This window comes from Ranitomeya variabilis, chromosome 2 (genome assembly GCF_051348905.1).
Source record: "Ranitomeya variabilis isolate aRanVar5 chromosome 2, aRanVar5.hap1, whole genome shotgun sequence".
Classification (NCBI taxonomy): domain Eukaryota; kingdom Metazoa; phylum Chordata; class Amphibia; order Anura; family Dendrobatidae; genus Ranitomeya; species Ranitomeya variabilis.
The window spans coordinates 904,446,762-904,464,095 of record NC_135233.1 but is presented as its reverse complement, the minus strand read 5'-3'; the positions used below and the strand labels follow the sequence as shown (position 1 = coordinate 904,464,095).

Sequence of the window (17,334 nt, the reverse complement as noted above, 5' to 3'; positions counted from 1 at the left end):
AAGAAAGCCATACCAAATCCCCAACGCGTAGTCGGGGGCCCACACCGCGGCGGCGGTTGGCAAAGCGCTGAGCCTTCTCCTGTGACAACTTCAAGTTGTCCACCACATGATTCCAGATCCGCTGCAACCTATCCACCACAGAATCCACCCCAGGACAGTCAGAAGGTTCCACATGACCCGAAGAAAAGCGAGGATGGAAACCAGAGTTGCAGAAAAAAGGCGAAACCAAGGTGGCGGAACTAGCCCGATTATTAAGGGCAAACTCAGCCAACGGTAAGAATGTCACCCAATCGTCCTGATCAGCAGAGACAAAACACCTCAAATAGGCCTCCAAAGTCTGATTGGTTCGCTCCGTCTGTCCATTAGTCTGAGGATGGAAAGCAGACGAAAACGACAAATCAATGCCCATCCTACTACAAAAGGATCGCCAGAACCTGGAAACGAACTGGGATCCTCTGTCTGACACAATATTCTCAGGGATGCCGTGCAAACGAACCACGTTCTGGAAAAACACAGGAACCAGATCGGAAGAGGAAGGCAGCTTAGGCAAAGGAACCAAATGGACCATCTTGGAGAAGCGATCACATATCACCCAGATAACGGACATGCCCTGAGATAGCGGAAGATCAGAAATGAAATCCATGGAGATATGTGTCCAAGGTCTCTTCGGGACAGGCAAGGGCAAGAGCAAACCGCTGGCACGAGAACAGCAAGGCTTAGCTCGAGCACAAGTCCCACAGGACTGCACAAATGACCGCACATCCCTTGACAAGGAAGGCCACCAAAAGGACCTGGCCACCAGATCTCTGGTGCCAAAAATTCCCGGGTGACCTGCCAACACCGAGGAATGAACCTCGGAAATGACTCTGCTGGTCCACTTATCCGGGACAAACAGTCTGTCAGGTGGACAAGACTCAGGCCTATCAGCCTGAAATCTCTGCAACACACGTCGCAGATCCGGAGAAATAGCTGACAAGATAACTCCATCTTTAAGAATACCAACAGGATCAGCGACTCCAGGAGCATCAGGCACAAAGCTCCTAGAAAGAGCATCGGCCTTCACATTCTTTGAACCTGGTAAATACGAGACAACAAAATCAAAGCGGGAGAAAAACAATGACCAGCGGGCCTGTCTCGGATTAAGGCGTTTAGCAGACTCGAGATACATCAGATTTTTGTGATCAGTCAGGACCACCACACGATGCTTAGCACCCTCGAGCCAATGACGCCACTCCTCAAATGCCCATTTCATGGCCAACAACTCCCGATTGCCCACATCATAATTTCGCTCGGCAGGCGAAAACTTCCTAGAGAAAAATGCACAAGGCTTCATAACAGAGCAACCAGGGCCTCTCTGCGACAAAACGGCCCCTGCTCCAATCTCTGAAGCATCCACCTCAACCTGAAAGGGAAGTGAGACATCGGGCTGGCACAAAACAGGCGCCGAAGTAAACCGGCGTTTCAACTCCTGGAAAGCCTCCACGGCAGCAGGAGCCCAGTTAGCTACATCGGAGCCCTTCTTGGTCATATCCGTCAAAGGTTTCACAATGCTAGAAAAATTAGCGATAAAACGACGGTAGAAGTTAGCGAAACCCAAGAACTTCTGAAGACTCTTAACTGACGAGGGCTGAGTCCAATCAAGAATAGCTCGGACCTTGACTGGGTCCATCTCCACAGCAGAAGGGGAAAAAATGAACCCCAAAAAAGGAACCTTCTGTACACCAAAGAGACACTTTGAGCCCTTGACAAACAAAGAATTTTCACGCAAAATTTTAAAGACCAACCTGACCTGCTCCACATGCGAATCCCAATTATCAGAAAAAACCAAAATATCATCCAGATAAACAATCAAAAATTTATCCAGATACTTCCGGAAAATGTCATGCATAAAGGACTGAAAAACTGAAGGCGCATTGGAGAGCCCAAAAGGCATCACCAAGTACTCAAAATGACCTTCGGGCGTATTGAATGCGGTTTTCCATTCATCACCTTGTTTAATGCGCACAAGGTTGTACGCACCACGAAGGTCTATCTTGGTGAACCACTTGGCACCTTTAATCCGGGCAAACAAGTCAGACAACAGCGGTAAAGGGTACTGAAATTTGACAGTGATCTTATTTAAAAGCCGATAATCAATACAAGGTCTCAAAGATCCGTCCTTTTTTGCCACAAAAAAGAATCCCGCACCAAGAGGGGAAGAAGACGGACGAATATGTCCTTTCTCCAGAGACTCCTTGATATATGAACGCATAGCGGTATGCTCAGGTACCGACAGATTAAACAGTCTTCCCTTAGGAAACTTACTGCCTGGGATCAAATCTATAGCACAGTCACAGTCCCTATGAGGAGGCAGTGCACTGGACTCAGACTCACTGAAGACATCCTGATAATCAGACAAATACTCCGGAACTTCCGAAGGCGTAGAAGAAGCAATAGACACAGGCAGGGAATCCCCATGAATACCACGACAGCCCCAACTTGAGACTGACATAGCCTTCCAGTCCAGGACTGGATTATGGGTCTGTAACCATGGCAGCCCTAAAACAACCAAATCATGCATTTTATGTAAAACCAGAAAACGTATCACCTCGCGGTGTTCAGGAGTCATGCACATGGTAACCTGTGTCCAATACTGCGGTTTATTTGCTGCCAATGGCGTAGCATCAATACCCCTAAGAGGAATAGGATTTTCTAATGGTTCAAGAGTAAAACCACAGCGCTTAGCAAATGAGAGATCCATAAGACTCAGGGCAGCACCTGAATCTACAAACGCCATGACAGGATAAGATGACAGTGAGCAAATCAGAGTAACAGACAGAATAAATTTAGGTTGCAAATTACCAACGGTGACAGGACTAACAACCTTAGCTATACGTTTAGAGCATGCTGAGATAACATGTGTAGAATCACCACAGTAGTAGCACAAGCCATTCCGGCGTCTATGAATTTTCCGCTCATTTCTAGTCAGGATTCTATCACATTGCATTAAATCAGGTGTCTGTTCAGACAACACCATGAGGGAATTTGCGGTTTTTCTGTCACATTGCACCGAATTAGGTGTCTGTTCAGACAACACCATGAGGGAATTTGCGGTTTTGCGCTCCCGCAACCGCCGGTCAATTTGAATAGCCAGTGCCATAGTATCATTCAGTCCTGTGGGAATGGGAAAACCCACCATAACATTTTTAATGGCTTCAGAAAGGCCATTTCTAAAATTAGCGGCCAGTGCACACTCGTTCCAATGTGTCAGCATGGACCATTTCCGAAATTTTTGGCAATACACTTCAGCCTCGTCCTGCCCCTGAGACATAGCCAGCAAGGCCTTTTCTGCCTGAATCTCAAGATTGGGTTCCTCATAAAGTAAACCGAGCGCCAGAAAAAACGCATCAATATCAGCCAATGCCGGATCTCCTGGCGCCAGCGAAAAAGCCCAATCCTGAGGGTCGCCCCGTAAGAACGAAATCACAATTTTTACTTGCTGAGCAGAGTCTCCAGAAGAACAGGGTCTCAGGGACAAAAACAATTTACAATTATTCACGAAATTCCTAAACTTAAACCTGTCTCCGGAAAATAGTTCAGGAATCGGTATTTTAGGTTCAGACCTAGGATTTCTGATAACATAGTCTTGTATGCCCTGCACACGAGTAGCCAGCTGGTCCACACTTGTAATCAAGGTCTGGACATTCATGTCTGCAGCAAGCATAGCCACTCTGAGGTAAAGGGGAAGAAGAAAAAAAAAAAAAAACTCAGAATCTTTTTTCTTATAATCCCTCTTCTGCAATGCATTTAACATTTAATACTGGCCTGGCAAACTGTTATGACCCCAATGGCGAGGGTCTCAGAGGAACGTGGAAGTCTGCAGAATACAAAAATCCAGCTCATAGGGCAGTGGTAACTGGGTTGACCATATATCTACTCCTAACGCCAACACTAGAAGTAGCCGGGGATCATTCCTACGTTGATTCTAGATGACACGCTCCAGCCGGAGAATCTAGCTACCCCTAGTAGAGGAAAACAAAAGACCTTTCTTGCCTCCAGAGAAGGGGACCCCAAAGCTGGATAGAAGCCCCCCACAAATAATAACGGTGAGGTAAGAGGAAATGACAAACACAGAAATGAACCAGGTTTAGCACAGAGAGGCCCGCTTACTGATAGCAGAATAAAGAAAGGTAACTTATATGGTCAACAAAAACCCTATCAAAATCCACACTGGAAATTCAAGAACCCCCGAACCGTCTAACGGTCCGGGGGGAGAACACCAGCCCCCTAGAGCTTCCAGCAAAGGTCAGGATATAGATTTGGAACAAGCTGGACAAAAATACAAAACCAAAACAAATAGCAAAAAGCAGACTTAGCTGAAATTACTGGAACCAGGATCAGTAGACAAGAGCACAGCAGACTAGCTCTGATAACTACGTTGCCAGGCATTGAACTGAAGGTCCAGGGAGCTTATATAGCTACACCCCTAACTAACGACCAGGTGCGGATAAAGGAATGACAGAAAAACTAGAGTCAAAAAACTAGTAACCACTAGAGGGAGCAAAAAGCAAATTCACAACAGAGGAAATTTTCGGTCTGTGGTTAAATATTTGGCATTACAGGCAAGTCATTAACTTGCAAAGGATGTACCTTGACATATTTCCCAGCAAAATCTGTTTTGGTTTTGCTTTAATGTGTTTTTTGTGGCACCGGGAAAAATGTCATGAATCACGGAAGAAATTGATTAAATCTGTGAACTAGGAGTCAGGAATGCTTCCAGGGGCGATCCTCATGATGTCCCTGTGTCATTTGAGCAGTGTTTCCATCATTTTCAGATGTTTTTAGACCTTTAAAGGACCCCCGGGGGATCGGGGTAAAAATACTCGGGTCTCCCATAGACATACATTGGGCTCGTTATTTTGGCCGAGTACCCGAGTATTCCAATCTGCTCGACCCGAGCAATGAGCACCCGAGCATTTTAGTGCTCGCTCATCACTATTTATAAACTGTAGTGAAACACTTGGGGGTTCAAAGTTCTCACAACACATCTAGATAAGTTCACTGGGGGGTCTAGTTTCCGATATGGGGTAATTTATGGAGGTTTTTACTGTTTAGGTACATCAGGGGCTCTGCAAACGCAATGTGACACCTGCAGACCATTCCTTCTATGTCGGCATTCCAAAACGGCGCTCCTTCCCTTCCGAGCTCTGCCATGTGCCCAAACGATGGTTCCTCCACATATGGGGTATCAGCATACTCAGGACAAATTGGACAACAACTTTTGTGGTCCAGTTTCTCCTGTTACCCTTGAAAAAAGAAAAAATTGGGGGCAAAAACATCATTTTTGTGAAAAAATATGATTTTTTATTTTTACGGCTCTACATTATAAACTTCTGTGAAGCACGTGAGGGTTCAAAGTGCTCACCACACATCAAGATAAGTTCCTTAGGAAGTCTACTTTTCAAACTGGTGTCACTTGTGGAGGGTTTCCACTGTTTACGCACATCAGGGCCTCTCCAAACGCGACATGGCGTCCTATCTCAATTCCAGTCACTTTTGCATTGAAAAGTCAAATGGCGCTCCTTACCTTCCGAGCTCTGCCATGCGCCCAAACAGTGGTTTACCCCATCACATATGGGGTATCTGCGTACTCAGGACAAATTGTACAACAACTTTTGGGGTCCAATTTCTCCTGATACCCTTGGTAAAATAAAACAAATTGGATCTGAATTAAGTTTTTTGGGAAAAAAGTTAAATGTTCATTTTTTTAAAACATTCCAAAAAATCCTGTGAAGCACCTGAAGGGTTAATAAACTTCTTGAATGTGGTTTTGAGCACCTTGAGGGGTGCAGTTTTTAGAGTGTGTCACTTTTGGGTATTTTCTATCATATAGACCCCTCAAAGTGACTTCAAATGTGAATTGGTCCCTAAAAATAAAATGGTGCTGTAAAAATGAGAAATCGCTTGTCAAATTTTAACCCTCATATCTTCCTAACAAAAAAAATTTAGTTCCAAAATTGTGCTGATGTAAAGTAGACATGTGGGAAATGTTAGTTATTAAGTAATTTGTGTGACATATCTGTGTAATTTAAGGGCATAAAAATTTAAAGATGGAAAATTGCGAAATTTTCTATATTTTCACCAAATTGCCATTTATTTCACAAATAAACGCAAGTAATAAAAAGGAAATGTTACCACTATCACGAAGTACAATATGTCTCAAGAAAACAATGTCATAATTACCGGGATCCCTGGCCATGTCATTAACATGCAAACCACCCTTGGGAGTTAAGGTTTTAAAATAATCAAATCTTTTAAACTTAAAATTGTCAGTTAATCTTTTCACAGTGAATTGATTTGCCAAGAATCACAAAGCTGCAGTATCTCCAATTGCAAGAAAAAGATGTGTGTAACTCTATTAGGTCTACCAGGACTGTATCAAATAATTTTTAATTTTTTTGACAAAAACTTAGCATTAGTAATAACAATTTCAACTTACCAAAAAAGGATTGCACCTAATAGTAAACAAAAACCCATTTAGTAACACTGTGTACTAACAGACTTTTTTTGTGTTAATAAATAGTCCAAAAATGATTCCTTATTTATGATCAGGCAGACTGTTCTGTACAGAACACTGTACTCAAATTTATGATGTCGCTGTCAAAGGTACCATTTTCCTGCTGTCAATGAGATGAGTGATGTTCCAAATATTAAATAATGCTTTCCACTTTTTATCCTCACTAATACACTTTTCCAGTAGGCAAAGAAAGCCAATTTTGACCTTCTTTTGTAATTACTATTGCCCATCCAGCAGGTGCCAATGGTTTTCAGCTTCTTCTAGCATCTTCTGCACTATTATCTGTAGGATGGGCTTCTTTTCTTCTACATTACCCCTTTCCATTGACATTGACACATTTGTTTCACTATACATTTTGTATAACAGTATAATTTACTTTTGACAATTTTTTCAACCCCAATTATTCAACCCTTGCCAAAAGAACATAATAAAAAATTCTACATAGATACATGCAAAGAAAGCTACATTGCTGATACAATCTTCTGCAATGAGTCCAATGAAACTAAGTGGTGATGAGCGAGCACTAAAATGCTTGGGGGCTCGTTGCTCGGGTAGAGAAAATTGGAATACTCGGGTACTTGACCCGAGCAACGAGCCCAATGTAAGTCTATGAGAAACCCCTGTATTTTTACCGTGATCCCCCCCAGGGGTCGTTTTAAGGTCTAAAAACATCTGAAAATAATGGAAACACTGCTCAAATGACACAGAAACATCATGGGGATCGCCCCTGGAAGCTTTTCTGACTCCTAGGTTACAGCTGTAAGCAATGTTGTCAGAGTTTCACGCCATTTTTACAGGTGCACCAAAAAACATACAAAAACAAAGCCAAAATGTATTTTGCTAGGAAATACAGTGCCTTGCGAAAGTATTTGGCTCCCTGGAACTTTTCAACCTTTTCCCACATATCATGCTTCAAACATAAAGATACCAAATGTAAATTTTTGGTGAAGAATCAACAACAAGCGGAACACAAATATAAAGTTGAACGAAATGTATTGGTTATTTTAAATTTTTGTGTTAATTCAAAAACTGAAAAGTGGGGCGTGCAATATTATTTGGCCCATTTAACTTAATACTTTGTTGCACAAACTTTTGCTGCGATTACAGCTGCAAGTCGTTTGGGGTATGTCTCTATCAGTTTTGTACATTGAGAGACTGAAATTCTTGCCCATTCTTCCTTGGCAAACAGCTCAAGCTCAGTGAGGTTTGATGGAGATCGTTTGTGAACAGCAGTTTTCAGCTCTTTCCACAGATTCTTAAATGGATTGAGGTCTGGACTTTGACTTGGACATTCTAACACCTGGATACATTTAATTGTGAACCATTCCAATGGAATCATTGTCATGTTGGAAACAAATCTCCGTCCCAGTCTCAGGTCTTTTGCAGACTCATACAAGTTTTCTTCAAGAATGGTCCTGTATTTGGCTCCATCCATCTTCCCATCAATTCTAACCATCTTCCCTGTCCCTGCTGAAGAAAAGCAGGCCCAAACCATGATGCTGCCCCACCATGCTTGACAGTGGGGATGGTGTGTTCAGGGTGATGAGCTGTGTTGTCTTTACGCCAAACATGTTCTTTGGCATTGTTGCCAAAAAGTTTGATTTTGGTTTCATCTCACCAGAGCACCTTCTTCCACATGTTTGGTGTGTCTCCCAGGTGGCTTATTGCAAACTTTAACTGACACTTTTTATTGTCCTATGGACAGACTGTCCCACCTCCGCTGTAGATCTCTGCAATTCATCCAGAGTGATCATGGGCCTTTTGGCTGCATCTCTGATCAGTCTTCTCCTTGTTTGAGATGAAAGATTAGAGGGACGGCCGGGACTTGGTAGATTTGCAGTGGTATGATACTCCTTCCATTTCAATATGATCACTTGCACAGTGCTCCTTTGGGATGTTTAAAGTTTTGGAAATCATTTTGTATCCATATCCAGCTTAAACTTCTCCACACCAGTATCACGGACCAGCTTGTTGTGTTCCTTGGTCTTCATGATGCTCTCTGTGCTTCAAACAGAATCTTGAGACTATCGCAGAGCAGGTGCATTTATACAGAGACTTGATTACACACAAGTGGATTATATTTATCATCATTAGGCATTTAGGACAACATTGTATCATTCAGAGATCCACAATGAACTTCTGGAGTGAGTTTGTTGCACTGATAGTAAAGGGGCCGAATAATATTGCACGCCTCACTTTTGAGTTTTTGAATTTCCCCCCCAAAAAATAAAAAATAACCAATAAATTTTGTTCAACTTCACAATTGTGTTCCACTTATTGTTGATTCTTCACCAAAAATTTTCATTTGGTATTTTTATGTTTGATGCATGATATGTGGGAAAAGGTTGAAAAGTTCCAGGGAGCCGAACACTTTCGCAAGGCACAGTATGTGTCACGGAACTACCACACTGTAATATATGTTGTTGTTTTTCACCATGATAGTGTATAGACATAGGTTATTAGACAGACCAAAAATTTGAATGTATGCTTGAAAAACAACTATTTTTAGACCACACATAGAACGGGCGTCGGACAGAGATAACAGACTGCTTCAATATGTGGCCTGTATTTTAAAAAAATGTTAAAACCACAAAATACTGTATACACCAAGGGTATCAGACCAAAAACTGGAATGTATGGCTGAAAAGCCAAGATTTAAAGACCGCAAATAGACCAGACTTGTGATTAAGATAACAGACTCTTTCAATATGTGGCCTGTATTTTTAACAATTTTTAAAACAAAAAATTCTGCATACAGCAAGGGTAACATACCAAAAAATGCAATATAAGCCTGCAAAGCGAGGGTTTGGACACCACAGATACACAGTGCGTCTGATGGAGATAACAGAGTGATCAAAATGTGGCCTTGATTTTTTTGGGACCACCAAAATTGTGTCAATGAGTAGGCTATGACACTAAAATAAAACATTTGAAGTACTAATATTGTACAATATTTAGCACAATGATATGCGATGCGTGTGGCGTACAAATCACAGTGCTAAATATAAGACCTGCAGCTGCATGGTGGCGCAGTGGTTAGCACTGCAGCCTTGCAGCGCTGGAGTTCTGGGTTCAAACCCCACCAAGGACAACATCTGCAAAGAGTTTGTATGTTCTCTCCGTGTTTGCGTGGGTTTCCTCCGGGTACTCCGGTTTCCTGCCACATTCCAAAGACATACTGATAGGGAATTTAGATTGTGAGCCCCATCGGGGACATTGATGATGATGTGTGCAACCTGTAAAGTGCTGCGGAGTATGTTAGCGCTATATAAAAATAAAGATCCTTTTGATGTATGCAGGGAGATCTATAGACTCACATACAGTGCCTGCATGCCTTGCAGTTATGTGGATATGTGCACATGACTCGCCTGTCTACATAGCACAATTAAAAACTAGGCCCAATGTAAAGGAGCGGGTCTCCTAGGCTTGTAATGCTCATACACAAAGTGCATGGGCTGACAAACATTTCCCTATGGGGGTATATTTTTAAAAAATATTTTATGGGCATCATAGACATCCTTGCCAAAAATTGGACTGGCTGTAGCAGCACAGAACACATTAACCCTGGTGATCTACTGGTGGAGAATGAGGAGACATAATAATGATCAATTATACTGAAATCAACCAAATGCATAAAGGATGTGAATCCACCTATGAAAGAAAATAACAAAAGGGAGGGGCGAACACATGTTCATAGATATGAAGTCAGAATGTGTCCAACGAGATATGTTGGTCCCTAGCAACAGCTCAGACACAGAGAAATAAATAAAAATATAATATAATAGTATTTCAATATTTTTATATTGGAGAGGTATACACTAGGTCATAAGAGGATGGTCCAGAGTTAGGAAAGATGAAAAATATAACAATAAATGGGAAGAATATACGTACATCTCATTTTTATGACATTTCCACCGGTTTCTAATTAGTAACGGGCATCATAAAAACACCCTTGCACAAAAATTTAGTGACTTTTGCATCACGAAATATGTTGACCCTGGTGTTCTAGTGGTTTTGGATGATGAGAATGAGGATAAGGAGGAGGATAACACCAAACAGACCAAATCAGGAAGGGTATACCCATTTGTGGTTGTGAAGAGGTGCATGTGAATACACCTCCACAAAAAAGACAATGTATTTAAGGTTATGTTTCGCTGTTTTCATTTGGTGGTGTACAGAAGTCTTGCCCAATCCAGCCATTGTTCATTTTTATAAGAGTAAGCCTGTCAGCATTTTCAGTTGACAGGAGGATGCGCTTATCTGTTATAATTCCACCAGCGGCTGTAAAAACTGGCTCTGACAGAACGCTAGCAGCAGGGCAGGCCAGAATCTCCAAGGCATAGAGAGCCAATTCATGCCACGTGTCCAGCTTGGATACCCAATAACTAGTGTTGAGCGATACCTTCCGATACTTGAAAGTATCGGTATCGGATAGTATCGGTCGATACCCGAAAAATATCGGATATCGCCGATACCGATACCCGATACCAATACAAGTCCATGGGACACAAGTATCGGAAGCTATCCTGGATAGTTCCCAGGGTCTGAAGGAGAGGAAACTTTCCTTCAGGCCCTGGGATCCATATTCATGTAAAAAATAAAGAATTAAAATAAAAAATATGGATATACTCACCCGTCCGGCGGCCCCTGGACCTTACCAATTGTAACCAGCAGCCTCCGTTCCTAATAATGAGGAGTTTAGGACCCTCGATGACGTCGCGGCTTGTGATTGGTCGCGTGCCGCTCATGTGACCGCTCACGCGACCAATCACAAGCCGCGACGTCATCAAGGGTCCTAAACTCCTCATTCTTAGGAACGGAGGCTGCCGGTTACAATCGGTAAGGTCCAGGGGCCGCCAGACGGGTGAGTATATCCATATTTTTTATTTTAATTCTTTATTTTTTACATGAATATGGATCCCAGGGCCTGAAGGAGAGTCTCCTCTCCTCCAGACCCTGGGAACCATACACTGGGAACTTCCGATTCCGATTTCCGATACCACAAAAATATCGGAACTCGGTATCGGAATTCCGATACCGCAAGTATCGGCCGATACCCGATACTTGCGGTATCGGAATTCTCAACACTACCAATAACTAAAAGGCAAATAGGAATCCCGCAGGATGTTTTTACGATCTGCAAGGTTCTCCCTCAGCATCTTCCCAAACATTGCACTTCTTGTGCCAGCACTCCTTGCCCCTGTGCAGGTACGATGGGGGGTCTGAGAAAATTGTCCCAGAACTATGCCATTGTTCCCCTGCCTGAGCTAGATTGTACTTCTGCTTCTCTTGCTTGGACTACTTGGTTGTACAACAAACTCTGATGTCTGCTGCCATCGTTCTCAGATGGGAATTTTTTAAGTAATTCCGCTACAAGGGCCCTCTGGTACTGCAACATTTTAGTACACCTGCCTGCCTGCCTCTAGAAGAAGAGATTGAAAACTTTCCTTGTAGAGTGGGTCTGGAAGTATCACCAACCAGTAACAGGCTGGTGACTTGCTAACAGGCAAGACTTCCGTGTTTTTACCAAAAGGACGACTGACCATGCTGTCCTCCTCATCCTCCTCCCTGTCCTCAGGTCATCCCTGCTGAACAGATGGTATGACAGCTGTGCTTGTAGTACCGTCTATAGCGCATTAAAGTAGCTCCTGTTCTTCCTCCTCAATGTCTACCAATCCACATTGGGAGAACATGAGGCTGAGCTGAGGGTAATCACCCTGTGTGGTTCCTTGCTCCATGTCCTCGTGCTCTGCCTGCAATGCATACTCTTTAATTGTGAGCAGAGAGGTTTTCAGAATGCAGAGAAGCGCGATGGTGATGCTAATTATGGCATCATCCCGCTCACAATCTTGGTGCAGTCCTCAAAGTTTTGGAGAATGGTACCTATGTCTGACATCCATGTCCACTCCTGAGGTCTTATATGGTGAGTCCGAACTGAATATTGATGGCCTTGTTGATGCTGATAGTCAACAACTGCCTTCTTCTGCTCACAAATCCTTTCCAACATATGCAGTGTTGAGTTTCAACGCGTGGAGACATCACATGCCGGTCAGTGAGCTGGAAGCTGCAAACGCTGCTGAAGCACGGCAAGGGTGGCTGAAGCTGTAGCTGACTTTCTAAAATGGGCAGACAGACAGCGTACTTTCACTAGCAGATCCAGGAGCTTCAGGTAGCTTTTGAGAAAAAGTTGAACCACGAGATTAAGCACATGGGCCAGGCAAGATACATGTGTGAGCTCACCTTGCTTCAGAGCCGCCTCCAGGTTCCGGCCATTGTCACACATGACCATGCCTGGCTGTAGGTTCAGTGGTGTCGTCCAAATATCACACTGCTCTTTCAGTGCTGTCCACAACTCTTCAGCATTGTGTGGTTTTTCACCTAAGCAGATTAACTTCAGAACAGTCTGTTGCCGCTTGGCTGAGGCAGTAATGCAGTGCTTCCAGCTTCTGACTGATGTGCTCATTTCAGAGATGGAGGCTGAAGAGGAGGAGGTGCAGGATCTGTAGACTGTGTGGGCAACCCTGATTGACATAGGGCCCGCAATCCTCGGCGTGGGGAGCATGTGTTCCATCCCAAGGTCCAACTGGATCCTGGCTTCCAATATGTTAACCCAGTGTGCTGTCAGTGAGATGTACCATCCCTGCCCTCAAGAACTTGTCCATGTGTCTGTGGTTAGGTGGACATTCCGAGTAACAGCATTGTTGAGGGCACAGGTAATGTTGTGAGACACATGCTGGTGTAATGCTGGTACAGCACACCGGGAGAAACAGTGGTAATTGGGGATTGAGTACCTTGGGACGGCTGCCGCCATCAGGTTGCAGAAAGCTTCCGTCTCAATGAGCCTAAAGGCAACATTTCAAGCGCAAGCAGATGAGAAATGTTAGAATTTAGTACTGTGGCCTGCGGGGCATTGGCTGGATATTTAATAACTGGGGAATAGAGAAATGAAGGCTGAGCTGGGACAAGGACATAGATGGGCCTGATGATGGTGCTGGTTGACTGTGGGCAGCAATAGGTGCAGGGCCCAAGGCATCTTCACAGGCACGGTGAACTGGGGATTGGCTTGTACGCAAAACAGTGGAAGAAGCAGTGGTATCACCTGCAGACAGTGTTCCTGGAGCCTGGGGTTTGGCCCATGAAGTCGGGTGCTTTGCTGCCATGTTCCTAATCATTCTGGTGGTGGTCAGGCTGGTATTTTTGCTACCCCTGCTCATGCGGGCATGGCAGGTGCTGCAAAAGGCCTGTTTGGGGTTATTGGCAGTCTTTAAAAAATAACCAGACTCGGGAAGATCTAACAGCTGGAATGGCAACTTCCCTCATGTTGGTATTGCGGGGAATGGATTCATGCCTTCTGTCTGTGGCCACCACACTGCTTTTTCCTGCATGTTGGGGATGATATGCCTCCTTCCCCATGTGTGCTGCTGTCCTCATTCTGCATGTCCTCCTGCCAGGATGGGTAAGTCATTATGTCATCCACCACCTCGTCTTCCACATCTGCACTCTGCTCCTCCTCCTGACTTTCTGGCAATTGTGTCTCATGATCGTCCACCTCTTGTGACACTTTCCCCCCATTGCCTTCGTGTGGCTGTGGCTGTTCAAATCTTTGGGCATCGCTACATGCGATCTTATCTTGCCCTACTTCAAGTTGACCGGCCGAGAGTCTGGAATCTTTAAAGGGAAAACTGAACAGCTCTTCGGAATTTCCAAGGGTGGGATCAGTTGTTTCAGGGCACTCGCCATGTTGGGAGGAAGGAGGATGAGGGTGAATAATATCCCATTCACACTCACAGCTACTCAGACTTGACCGTGTGGAAGACATGGTGGTGACTAAGTGACTGGAAGCATTATCCGCTATCCAACCAACAGCCATTTCACACTGTTCTGGCTTCAATAGGGGTGTGCTGTGGTCCCCTAGAAACTGGGACAGGAAAGTCAAGCGCAAAAATAAGCGTCTTTGTTGTGGCCCACTTTCAGCTTGCCCATGGCCTCGTCCTCTGCAAGCATCTCGTCCACTTCCTCGTCCCTTTCCCCCTTACCTTGCCAATTTTAAATGGACTACTGAAATATTTGAAATATGAGTTGTGGTGTACAACTCAGTAATACATCTAAGAACTGTAGCTAAATATGTTTGGGCCAGCTAAAGATTTTTGGGGCACAAAAATGGTGTACAAAATGTTGTAAGACAATATTAGATAGTACCTAAGAAAAAGGACAGATTTTTTTGGCTCACCAATCTGATGCCTGGGACAAAATATATTTTTTTAAATTCTTAGATTTGCACTTTTGTATTGCAATGACCTGGCTGTAGTCTGCAGCATGACAAAGCAAATAAATGTAGAAAAAAGGGGGCTATGGATTGCTATATGATAAAATGAGCAGGTATAAGCTGCCAAAAAAAAAATTCCACGGATAACTGCAGCTAGGTATATATAAAATAAGCAGCAGCAGACAGTAATGGAGCTTTTTGATGTATGCAGTGAAATCTATGTACTCACATACAGTGCCTGCAGGCCTTGCACTGATGTGGATATGTGCACATAGACTCCTACCTACCTACATAGACTACCTAGCACTGCAATCTATGTACCACCGAATTAGCCCTGAAAAAGGATTTTTGGTTTATCAGGATCTGTGGACTGAACACTAGCAGACCCACACTAACTATTAAAAGAACGATTCTGACCCTATCTGAGCAGCAGCTCTCCCTACACTAGCTGACTAAGAGCAGAATGAGGGGAGCAGGGTGGCACCAGGTCTCTTATAGACCTGATGACGCTGTGCGGCCAGCCAATCACTGTAATATCACAACAAAGATGGCTGCGTCATTACAGTGCATGGAAGGCAATCCATGCATGGTCATCTAAAGAGCTCCAAAATTGCAGCGCGGACACCCAAGTTCCCGCCGAATAATCCCAGAAATACTCGGTGCTCGCCGAGTACACCAAGCATAGTGATACTCGTGCGAGTACCGAGTAGTGGCGAGCACGTTCGCTCATCACTAGAACTAAGCTTTTTTTTCTTGGCAATTTTCAAAAATCTAATTACAAATTGCTTGAATTCACCCGGCTATGCATATTCCATAAAATTTAACAGGAATTTTATTTGTATCAAATCAGTTAATTCATCTCTAATTACTACAAGTGTGCACTGTAATACATTCAGAGCATGAATGTGCAGTCAATGAGTCTATGAACCTTGTCAACATGAAGCAGAAAGTTTTGTGCAACTTGTTGAATCTACTGTAAGAAATTTGAAGGTGTATGTAATATTGTGGACACTAAGTTTATACGTATAGTATATTGAGTATGTTTTTCTTTTGTGTTTTCTAGAAATTATGCCTACCTTCCACTTTTATACTTTCATTCATGTTCATTCTTGACATGTCCCAAGAAATCCTTACAGACAAGACCAAGTAATGCAAAGGTGTATTTGTAATGATTGACCAAAAGAGAAAAAGAAAATTACTCTCTCAGGCACTTAGTACATATGATTATAGCTTCCAGTCCTGCAGGGATCAGCTTAACGGTTCTTAAAATCAATGACTAAACTCCAAGAAAAAAGAATTAATCTCCAAATAGATTAAATAAAGTCCTTGGAAATCAATGATTAATTTACAACTGCAGAGGAATTGGCTGCAAACAGATTAAACAAGGCTTTGTATGATTGCTATTCATTTCTGAGGAAATTTTTGCATTCATTTGAATTTGAATATATGTAATTTCCAGATTTACATTATGGCTGTAAGGACTCCTATATACACTGCTTGGCAGTCTCACCTCGATATGAATTGCCAGGTTGTATTAAATAACTCCATTTAACTTCTGTTCTTCAACAGGACACAAAAATGAAGTCTGCATAATTTACATCTTGTTGTATCTTATCATATTTACTATGGTGTAAGCAGAACTTTACCTTGCACTAAACAAAGTAATTATGGATGAGAGTGCTTAAGTTGATGGAACCAAAAACTTTATTTTCAGTATACAAAATGTATTTATAAATAAATTAGGTGTAATTAAGTAATTTAATGCTTTAAATTACAGTTCTGTTTCTACACTTTGGAAAAAGTAGGCATACAATGCATTACCTACAATGCTGAAAAATTGAAAGGGACAATATTATCTACAGAATTTTCAGAGAATATAAATGATAACACCAAAACTTTTTCTCCAGTCATGGTTAGTGGTTGGATGAAGCCATTTATTGTCAAACTACTGTGTTTTTTTTTCTTTTTAAATCATAATGACAACTCAAAACATCCAAATGACCCTGGTAAGAAGTTCACATACCCTGGTGATTTTGGCCTGATAACATGCACAGAGGTTGACACAAATGGGTTTGAATGGCTACTAAAGGTAACATCCTCACCTGTGACCTGTTTGCTTATAATCAGTGTGTGTGCATAAAAGCTGAGTGAGTTTCTGGAATCCAGACAGACTCTTGCATCTTTCATCCAGCCACTGATGTTTCTAGATTGGGAAAGCAAAAGAATTGTCAATGGATCTACAGGAAAAGGTAGCTGAACTGTATAAAACAGGAAAGTAAAACAAAAAGATATCCAAGGAATTGATAATGCCAGTCAGCAGCATTCAAACTGTGAAATACAAATGGAAAACCAGGGGCTCTGTAAAAACAAAACCATGGTCAGGTAGACCAACAAAAATGTCAACCACAACTGCCAGGAAAATTGTTCGGGATGCCATGAAAAACCCATAAATAACATTAGCTGAAATACAGGACTCTCTGAAATACTAGCAGTGTGGCTGCTTCAAGATGTA

The 17,334-nt window shown here is 42.8% G+C and overlaps 1 protein-coding gene across 1 annotated transcript in view; it reads left to right on the top strand.

Moving 5' to 3' along the window:
* The window catches only part of LOC143808158 (uncharacterized), a 227,672-nt gene that overhangs the window by 111,473 nt on the left and 98,865 nt on the right, over nt 1-17,334 (top strand). The gene's annotated exons all lie outside the window — the stretch shown is intronic.